Source organism: Pinus tabuliformis, chromosome 2_1 (assembly GCF_031772625.1).
Source record: "Pinus tabuliformis cultivar Carrire ecotype Pingquan chromosome 2_1, CPIR1, whole genome shotgun sequence".
NCBI classification, from domain to species: Eukaryota; Viridiplantae; Streptophyta; class Pinopsida; order Pinales; family Pinaceae; genus Pinus; species Pinus tabuliformis.
Window position 1 is genome coordinate 851,015,740 of NC_142299.1, and position 9,034 is coordinate 851,024,773.

General features: G+C 35.8%; 1 pseudogene across 1 annotated transcript; it reads left to right on the plus strand.

Annotated features, from left to right (window-relative positions):
* Nucleotides 1-254: 254 nt before the first annotated feature.
* Nucleotides 255-2,874, plus strand: LOC149203326 (uncharacterized; annotated as a pseudogene). Its single transcript, XR_016253700.1, has 5 exons — nt 255-460; nt 895-1,125; nt 1,225-1,310; nt 1,476-1,567; nt 1,713-2,874. The product of XR_016253700.1 is annotated as an uncharacterized LOC149203326 (transcript).
* Nucleotides 2,875-9,034: the final 6,160 nt, after the last annotated feature.

Below are 9,034 nucleotides of genomic sequence, written 5' to 3' on the forward strand. Positions count from 1 at the left end.
TTCAGTATCTACCCAAGGTACTTGCTTTGAAACCCTATTGTGATGAGCCTCCAGTTTATTTCCGATAATTTTCTATTATTCCAAGTGTATTTATTTTATCCCTAGTAATGTTAGGCTTGTAGCTAAATGTACATTTTAGGATTTTGATATCTTCTGTTATGAACCCTGTATTTTTAACAACACAATGTTTTCTAGTTGTTCTGGCATTGGCTCTTCATTGATAATAGGAATAATTCTTGGTTTCACAGACATTCATGAAAGGATGGAGGGATTCTGAAGCCAAATCCATGCCCTTCTTCAGTCTTGGTGATCTGTGGGAGTCATTCAACGAGTGGAGTGCATATGGTGCTGGAGTACCGATAGTGTTGAATAGAAGCGACACTGTTATGCAGTATTATGTACCATCTCTTTCTGCCATTCAACTTTACACTCACCCTTCTGGACCTAATATTGGCACCAGGTAGATTATCCAATTCACCAGTTATTTTCATAGCAAGTCATGTCAAAGGGAGGTTCCTTAATATTTTGTAAATCTGACCACAGCTGAATGCTTTTGTATAATAATAATATGGTAAATAAGGCATAATATACACCGTAGCTCCTGTTGTTTTAACTTTAACAATTTAGCTCCTGTTGTTTAACAATTTTTTTTGGAGAAATCTATCTTTGCAAACGATTCTGCTCTAATGTTGCTCCAGACGATGAAAATATTGCATGCTTCGGCGGCTCTCTATATCAGTTGTGTCATATCTGAGACAAGATTTTGCCTGTCACAATTCAGTGTTAATGCACATGTCTTTCATTGGAGCAATATCATTTAAAACTTGATAACATTTGGACACGTGATTCATGCTGGCTCAGTTGAGTCCTGAACATGCTTTGTTTTTTTTGCAGGTCCCCTGGTGAGGAGAGTGATGCAAGTGATGATTATAGAGATACAGGTAGTGAAGGTAGTAGTAGTAGTGATGAAGCAGAGTGAGACTCAAAATATGGTGGGGCAATAGAAGTCACTCTAAAGCTGCACAAAAAGGCTTTTCTAGTGATGATGGTGAAGGAAGCAGTTGCCCTTCATTTCAATATTTTGAGCGAGCAACTCCATATAGTCGTGAACCTCTGGCTGACAAGGTAAGATTCGGTTATGCATTTATTTTGAGGAATGTTTTATTTCATGGTGTAGTTTCAATTGCGAGGTTAAAATTAATATCTGTTAACTGGATGTTGCAGATTGGAGATCTTGCCAAGGACTTTCCACAGCTGAAAACCTTAAGAAGCATTGATCTGTTGCCAATCAGTTGGCTATCGGTTGCTTGGTATGCCATCAATTATACTTGTGCAATCCTTGATTAAGTTGGTGTGGAGGCCAGTTAGTTATTAAGCATTCCTGTTCTATTGGATTTTGTTCAATGCGATCAGTAACGTCTAGATGAATTTTCATTATCTACCGCTATCTAATTAAAACAAGAATTTCCTTACAGGTACCCGATATACAGGATACCAACAGGTCCAACCTTGCGAGACCTGGCTGCCTGCTTCCTAACTTTTCATTCCCTTTCAACTCCACTAAAAGGTTTGATTCATCTGTTTTCTATTTTCTTTCCCTCCATCTTGTTGCTACTTTGTTCACATAGTTTTCATATCAGTAAAGCATGTTGATGCTTTTTGAATTCTGATTTTCTCACTCCGCATTTGATCTCTAACTGATGTTTTGGCAGATGGTGGCAGTATTCATGTAAGTACTGGAGGGAAAAGTGTTCCTGTCACTCCGATAAGCAATTCTGGGGGTTCTCCAAAGATAGCTTTACCAGTATTTGGTCTAGCTTCTTACAAGTTGAAGGGGACAGTGTGGAGTACTAATGGCAACTGTGAACGACAGCAGGCTAACTCTTTGTTTCAGTCAGCTGATCAATGGTTGAGATTACATCAGGTGAAACATCCAGATTATGATTTTTTCCTTTCACATGGTTCTTCATATGGAGGATGAACTAGGAACATCCATAACAATGGGGTTTTTGTTGAAACGAAAGAATCAGTTGGGTTATGAATGGCTTTTTTTTATTATAGCCATTAGTAAGGCAAAATACCAGGAGTCAGTGGAGTGTGTCAACAAGCAAGTTGAGGGTTGTTCACAAATCTTCGTCTATGATCTCCTCAATATAGTCAAAAGATAAAAATATAAACATTCTCAAAAAGTTCTGCAATAGAAAATGAAAAAATGCGAGTCAAAACTCGTACCAAAAGGGTATATTTAAGAGAGAATGGGTTTTTGGGTAAACCTTTGGCTTGTCTGCTGTAAGAGAAAATTGATGGAAAAAAAAGTGAAAAGAAAAGAAGAATTGCCATTTGTTAAATAGGAGGAAGAGGAAATGCTGAAGGAGATGAAGTGTCCTGCATTCCAAACTCTATGTCAGCACGGCAATGCCATAAACCATTGCAGGTTGAATTTTAAGTCGTGCAGTTTTTTCTCTTCCTTTGATTTCAATTCAGGTACGCTCGTTCTCTGGGACGAAAGTTCATGGATGTGGTTGCAGACGACTATCATCCAATGTAGACTGCCTGAGTAGATATTTAATTTAAATCCAAACTTTTGACATGAAAACACTGATTTGTGATGATGGGCTGACAATGGATATTGTCTAGAGTGGTTTCTGAAAAGCTGCGTGCCCAGTGGTGGCAATTGCTATTACTGTGAGAGCATTCGTTGGTTTTTGAGTAATTGTTGAGAGCATTTGAGTATTTTCTCCAAGGGATTTTCGCTACATTAAAACAAATTGTGGCTAGTGTAGGATCAACTTTTGTCCTATCAGGTTCTCTTTGGAGTTGACGGATTAAGAAAATAAGAAAAAAATGAAAAGAAAACCTTTGATTCTGAGTCAATATTAAGATATTTTGTGTCAATTTGCTTCCAATGGTTGATGAATGATTTGATTTTCTTCAACGTGATTAGAAAAGTAGTTATCAATATTTTCCCAATAGTGATCAAAGCATGACGTGAGTTATCTAATTATTTTTTCAAAATTTCCAGTAGTTAATTATTGGGGATGACTAAGTTGCAGAGAGAGTTTTATGTCGCTCATATGATTGTTATTGTGTTATACATCAGGGATGACTAAGTTGCAGAGAGAGCTTTATGTCGATCATATGATTGTTATTGTGTTATACGTCAAGGTGGGAGAAAAAGAAAAGTAAAAGATCAAAATTATGAGAATTTAGCATGAACATTATTTTCATTTTTTTGAGTTGTATGATCAACTATTGTTAGGTGAGTGTTCTCATAGTTGACTGTAAAGATGGTTGAAGTACTGGGCTTAGTGGCTTGCTATGTTTGTATTGATTTGATATATATTTGAAATTATTCAATGTTGTTCATTTGTCATACTTTGGACATACCTTGGGCGGATATATCTTTTCATTCAAGGAAATGTTTAGGAAAAGTATTATGTTGCTGGAGTTGTGAATTGAGATTTTAAGAAGTTGCTTGGGGCTATTGTGGATATAATAAATTATACTGATAGTTTGGAATGTGCAGGAATTTTGCTTTAGAAACATAGAATAGATGTGGTATCTCCAACCCAGAGTGATGCCCGTGGATTCTCAATCTATAACCAATTTCATGCTTTCTCATCTCAGGAATACCCTAGGCATAGAGTAGGTGGAACTTTCTAATTGTGTCTGTAATTACATTTTAATTAAACTGTGGTCACCCCTCTTGGCATGATCTGGTTCTTCTTTCACTGGATGATCACATTGTCACTATCAAAGTGGCAGTGTTAAATCAAGACTTTCTGTTCTAAAGATCACCTTCGTTGTCCATGGCTGGATGCCATGTGCATGACGGTGTCGCCCAGTGTAAAGACCCCTACAACCCTCTGGACTACGCTTCAAATAAACTTGTGACCAATCTTACAAGTTAATGATTATGAAACTTGCATTTGTCCTATTCTGGGGAGTTTTTAACAAAAAGTAAAAGATAAAAATTATGAGAATTTAGCATGAACATTATTTTCATTTTTTTGAGTTGTATGATCAACTATTGTTAGGTTAGTGTTCTCATAGTTGACTGTAAAGATGGCTGAAGTAGTGGGCCTAGTGGCTTGCTATGTTTGTATTGCTTTGATATATATTTGAAATTATTCAGTGTTGTTCATTTGTCATACTTTGGACATACCTTGGGAGGATGTATCTTTTCATTCAAGGAAATGTTTAGGAAAAGTATTATGTTGCTGGAGTTGTGAATTGAGATTTTAAGAAGTTGCTTGGGGCTATTGTGAATATAATAAATTACACTGATAGTGTGGAATGTGCAGGAATTTTGCTTTAGAAACATAGAATAGAGGTAGCGGTATCTCCAACCTAGAGTGATTATGAGAATATATTGCTGATTGATTTCTTGCTGTCAAATTATGGCGGTATCTCCAACCCAGAGTTATTATGAGAATATATTCATGTTTCAATACTTTACTTTGTGTATCTTTATATATGTGCTAGAGCTGTAATGGAATGGTAGAAACTAAAAATAATAATTTGTATAATTTTGATTAAGGATTTATTTTATTTTGGGCAATTTATTGACTAGGTTTAGTTTGAATGATTGAATTATTATAATATTTATTATTTTGAACCAAAATACAATTCTTTCAATTTAACATTTCTATCGGCCTCTATTTGCACCTTTTGGGGCAATTGCTAGTTACAATTTTGTCTTTGGCTTTCGCACGCTCCGAAAACAATCATGAACCGTTAGTTTTTCAATTTCTGGAATTGAATTGAAATAACAACAAGTATATCAATGGTTCTGTAGGATGGCACTACGAACAGAGGGACTGGAAGTCTGGAACCGCTCTCACGTGGATCGGAGAGGTTGTGCGCAATCGAACCAGAGATAATAGGATGTGCTGAAAATAGAGGCCAGGTGTAGTATGTGTCATGGTTAATTTAAAATTGGTTGTAAATATGATGGTTCTAGAATGATGGTTTGGTTGGTAATCATCTAGCATGTAGAGGTGGGTGGGTTTATAGTTAATTTAGGATTTGGATAAGTATATTTTATCTATTTTAATTACGAATCTAGCATGTGTTTATAGGGATTAAATATGTTTAAATGCAATTTTTTTTTTAAATGTAAAATTTGAAAAAGAAATTACATGGTTCTTATCTTTTGATAGATCCCAATAAATCCTTAGGGGTTCTCATCCTTTGATTGATCCCAATAAATTCGTAGTAGTTCTCTATACATGTACAATGTTTCATTTTTCATTATTTAAATTATCTTTACTTAAACTTGTAAGTTCAAAAAATCTTTGTTGGATTTTAGAGAAAAAAAAAAAAAACAAAAAACAAAAAAAAATTTAAAGAAATCAAAATGTAAAATAATCACACTAATTCAAATCTTTTCACCATAAAAATTTATTTTTTTGAATTGCTTTATATGATATACACATAAATTTTTTTAAACAATATATACATAGTTGACATTAAAATGTTTTACATAACATGTGTAGTGAGACATATTATCTATGGACTATATTGTCACATTAAAATGGATTTTTCCATTTTTAATATATTGCATATTAAAATTATTAATTATTCATATTGATTTTTTCTATTATTAGGAATATTTTTAAGTGCCACATATTAATTTTGCATTAAGAATTGATCAAATTAGACATCTCCTTCTTATTATAAGTCTTTGTCAAGACTCTCGATTGGTTTGTTGACCACTTATAGTTTAAAATTGACCAATACAAGTTATAATGTTTAAAATTGAAAAACAGATATATATTTTTCAATATTATTGAAAAAAAAATTGATTGGACCATAACTTGAAAATCTATTTGCACGCTTTGTACAACGTAATTGTTGAGAAGTGAAACAAGAAAGTCTCAATTTGACTTTTCCATGGTCAAATGAAAAAAAATCGAATTTCCTCATCAACAAACAACATGGAGGCAATTAACTTGTGTGACATGGCTCTTGTCACTCAGTTAGCTCAGTAAATTCGATTTATATGGTTTGGAGTTCACTTAAGCATGTGTGAGATCAATAAATTCGAGTTAGAGGACTTGGAGTTCAACTAAGCATGTGTGATTGCTAAATTTTAGTAATCTAGGTCAATTATATCCAGTTGTGTTCAATTAAACTAATTCTAACAATTGGAGGAACTAGTGGAAGATCAGTTGTGCAATGAGACAATAATTTAACTTAGTGATCATCCAGTTAACTGATCAATCAACCTAAAATAAATAGTGCATGTAGAGAATTCGAGTTCCCAATTGTGGTGGAGATTTCAAGGCAGCGTAAGAAGTAGTCATAAAGTAGTTTGAGTGTACAAGTGTTGCATGTAGTCAGATGATCAATCCTTGGGAATTACACAATCAATTGGAGGAAAATTCCTAAAAAATAAGGGATAATTCTCTAGGAATTGCACAAGGAAATAGGGGCTCAAGCAGAGGCAAAAGTTGACTAAGTCTGGGTCAAAGCTTTTCATTAAGCAGAGACATAGGCTATTCACTTGCAGGTTGAGCTCACACTGAGCTAGCAATTGTAATACATCTCTATTCATATGATTAATGCAAAGAGGCTTGAGGGGCTTTTCCCAGTTGGGTTCCCCTAGTAAAAATATTGTGCATATTTCTTGTTTCTTAGTGCATGTCTGAGATTGTTGTCCTAAATTGTGAAATGAATTCCACAGATTAGTAGAGTATAATTGTGTCTCTTGATTTACATTAAAATTTCTTAAGCAGTTGCAAATCTATCACCAAATTTCTATATGGTATCAAAGCGAGATTAAGATTAGAGCAGGAATTTCGAAGTTGTTTCTCAGGAGGTTTGAATCTACAGTTTTATTGTAGTAGGATATCTTCAAAGTTGTGAGAATGGCCTTCAATAGAATAAGATTAGAGTATGCCTTCAAAAGTAGCTCGAATTTCATTGTAAGGAAGGATCGCATGGAGGTGATTCTTGATGGAAATGGCTTGCTAGAGTACATCAAGAGAGATGTTTCAAAACTAGCAGAATCTGATGCCCAGAACCTAGCCCAAGGGAAGAAATATGTAGACAAGGCGGGGAGAATAATATTGGATGGAGTGCGAGACCACATTATCTCAAATCCCCGTGGGAAAGAAACTCCTTTCACAATGTGGAAGGCACTGATAAAGTTTTTCAAGAATAGCAGTGATCATAAAAAACTGGCCCTCAAAGAAAAACTTCAAAACAAGAAGATGTAGGAGAATGATATTATTCTGTAGTATCTCAATAGTTTAACCCAAGTTCACGATGATCTTGGAATGGTTGGTGTGAATGTTGTCGAAGATGACTTGGTGAGCCTAGCTCTTCTAGGCCTTCCCAAAAGGTGACATAACTACTAGGAGTTAGTGAATGAGAGGAAGAAATCACCCAGTTAGGAATGCTTGTGGTCCAATTTGGTACAAGATCAGATCAAGTGAAATAAAAAATATGGAACTTCATCCAAGGGTGGGGATGAAGAAATCTTTTCATTGGTTGGAAAGGGAAAGAAGGGCAAAGGGAAAAAATCTCAAACCAAACTAGAATCTAGCCAAGGGGGAAAGAAGAAAGACTTCTCCAAAATAAAATGCTTCAATTGTTGTGAATTCGGGCACTATGCTACAAAGTGTCCACATAAATTTTTTGGAAAGAAGAACTCGGGAGGAACAACAGGTGAGGCATTGGCTTCACATTTTGAGCTAGACTTCACCCTTATTGCATGCATGGCTAGCATGGTGATGGGGATTGTGTGGTACTTGGACTCTGGTGCCTCGTTCCACATGACAAGATGTAGAGAGTTTTTCATTGACCTAGAGGAGAAAGATCTCCAGATGCATATTAATCTTGGGGACGACGGGAGGTATAGTGCTACCGGGATTAGTATAGTAACCTTTCAGAGGGATTCATGATATCCTCTTTTCCTCAAAGATGTCATGTTTGTTCCAGGACTAAAGAAGAATCTCATCTCCATAGAAGTTTTGGAAGACCGTGGTTATGATTTGATCTTGAGGAAAGGGAAATCATTCCTAAGACACATAGTCATTGGATAGGTGAAGAATATTGGGGTTCGAATGAAGAACCTATACAAGTTGGATGTGGAAGATTACGTTGCATTAAGTAGTGAGGCAAAGAAAGTGCAGAGCCGCAATGTCAGTGAACTTTGACACATGAGTTTGGGTCATTTGCATCATGGCACCTTAGAAACTATCTAGAAAATAACCATTGGCCTCCCTAAAGGAGAACTTGAGCAATAAGATGTCTGCAAAGGTTGTACCATGGGGAATTATGTGAAATCCACATTCCATGAGCAAGATAGAAAAGCACATGAAATCTTGGAAAGAGTCCACTTTGATGTTTGTGGACCTTTCTCGACAGCCTCCACTGCCAGACACAAATGTTTTGTTATTTTTATTGATTATTTCTTGAGGAAGTGTTGGATCTTCTTCACATGGAAGAATGATGAGACATGTTTAGAGTTTGTAGAATTCAAGGGACTAGTTGAGAAAGATACCAGCAAGAAGATGAAGGCTCTCAGGAGTGACAATGGATATATGTTTCGAATGACTTCAAGGAGTTATATGCGAAACAAGGCATTCCAAGAGAGCTGAAAATATCCCATAACCCACAACAAAATGGGGTAGCTGAGAGAAAGAACTAAAGCATTGTTGGAGTTGTGAGATCTATGATCCATGATGAAGGCCTACCACTGCATTTGTGGGCAGAGGCATGTAACACAATAATCTACTTGTAGAACCAGTGTCCTCATCAAATTCTTGGTATGATTACTCCAAAGGAGGATTTCTTGGGGAGAAAGTCGAATGTGTCTCACTTTAGGATTTTTGGAGCCTCTATTTGCTGCCATGTCCCCAAAGATTTGAGGAAAAAGCTTGAGCCAACAACAAAGTCGAGAGTTTTTTTGGGTTATACTGAAACTCCACGCCTTACCATGTGTACTTACCTTCCCTCAAAATAATAGTTGTGCAAAGAGATGCAAAGTTTGATGAGGAGAAAACGATGTTTTTCTCTCTTGAGA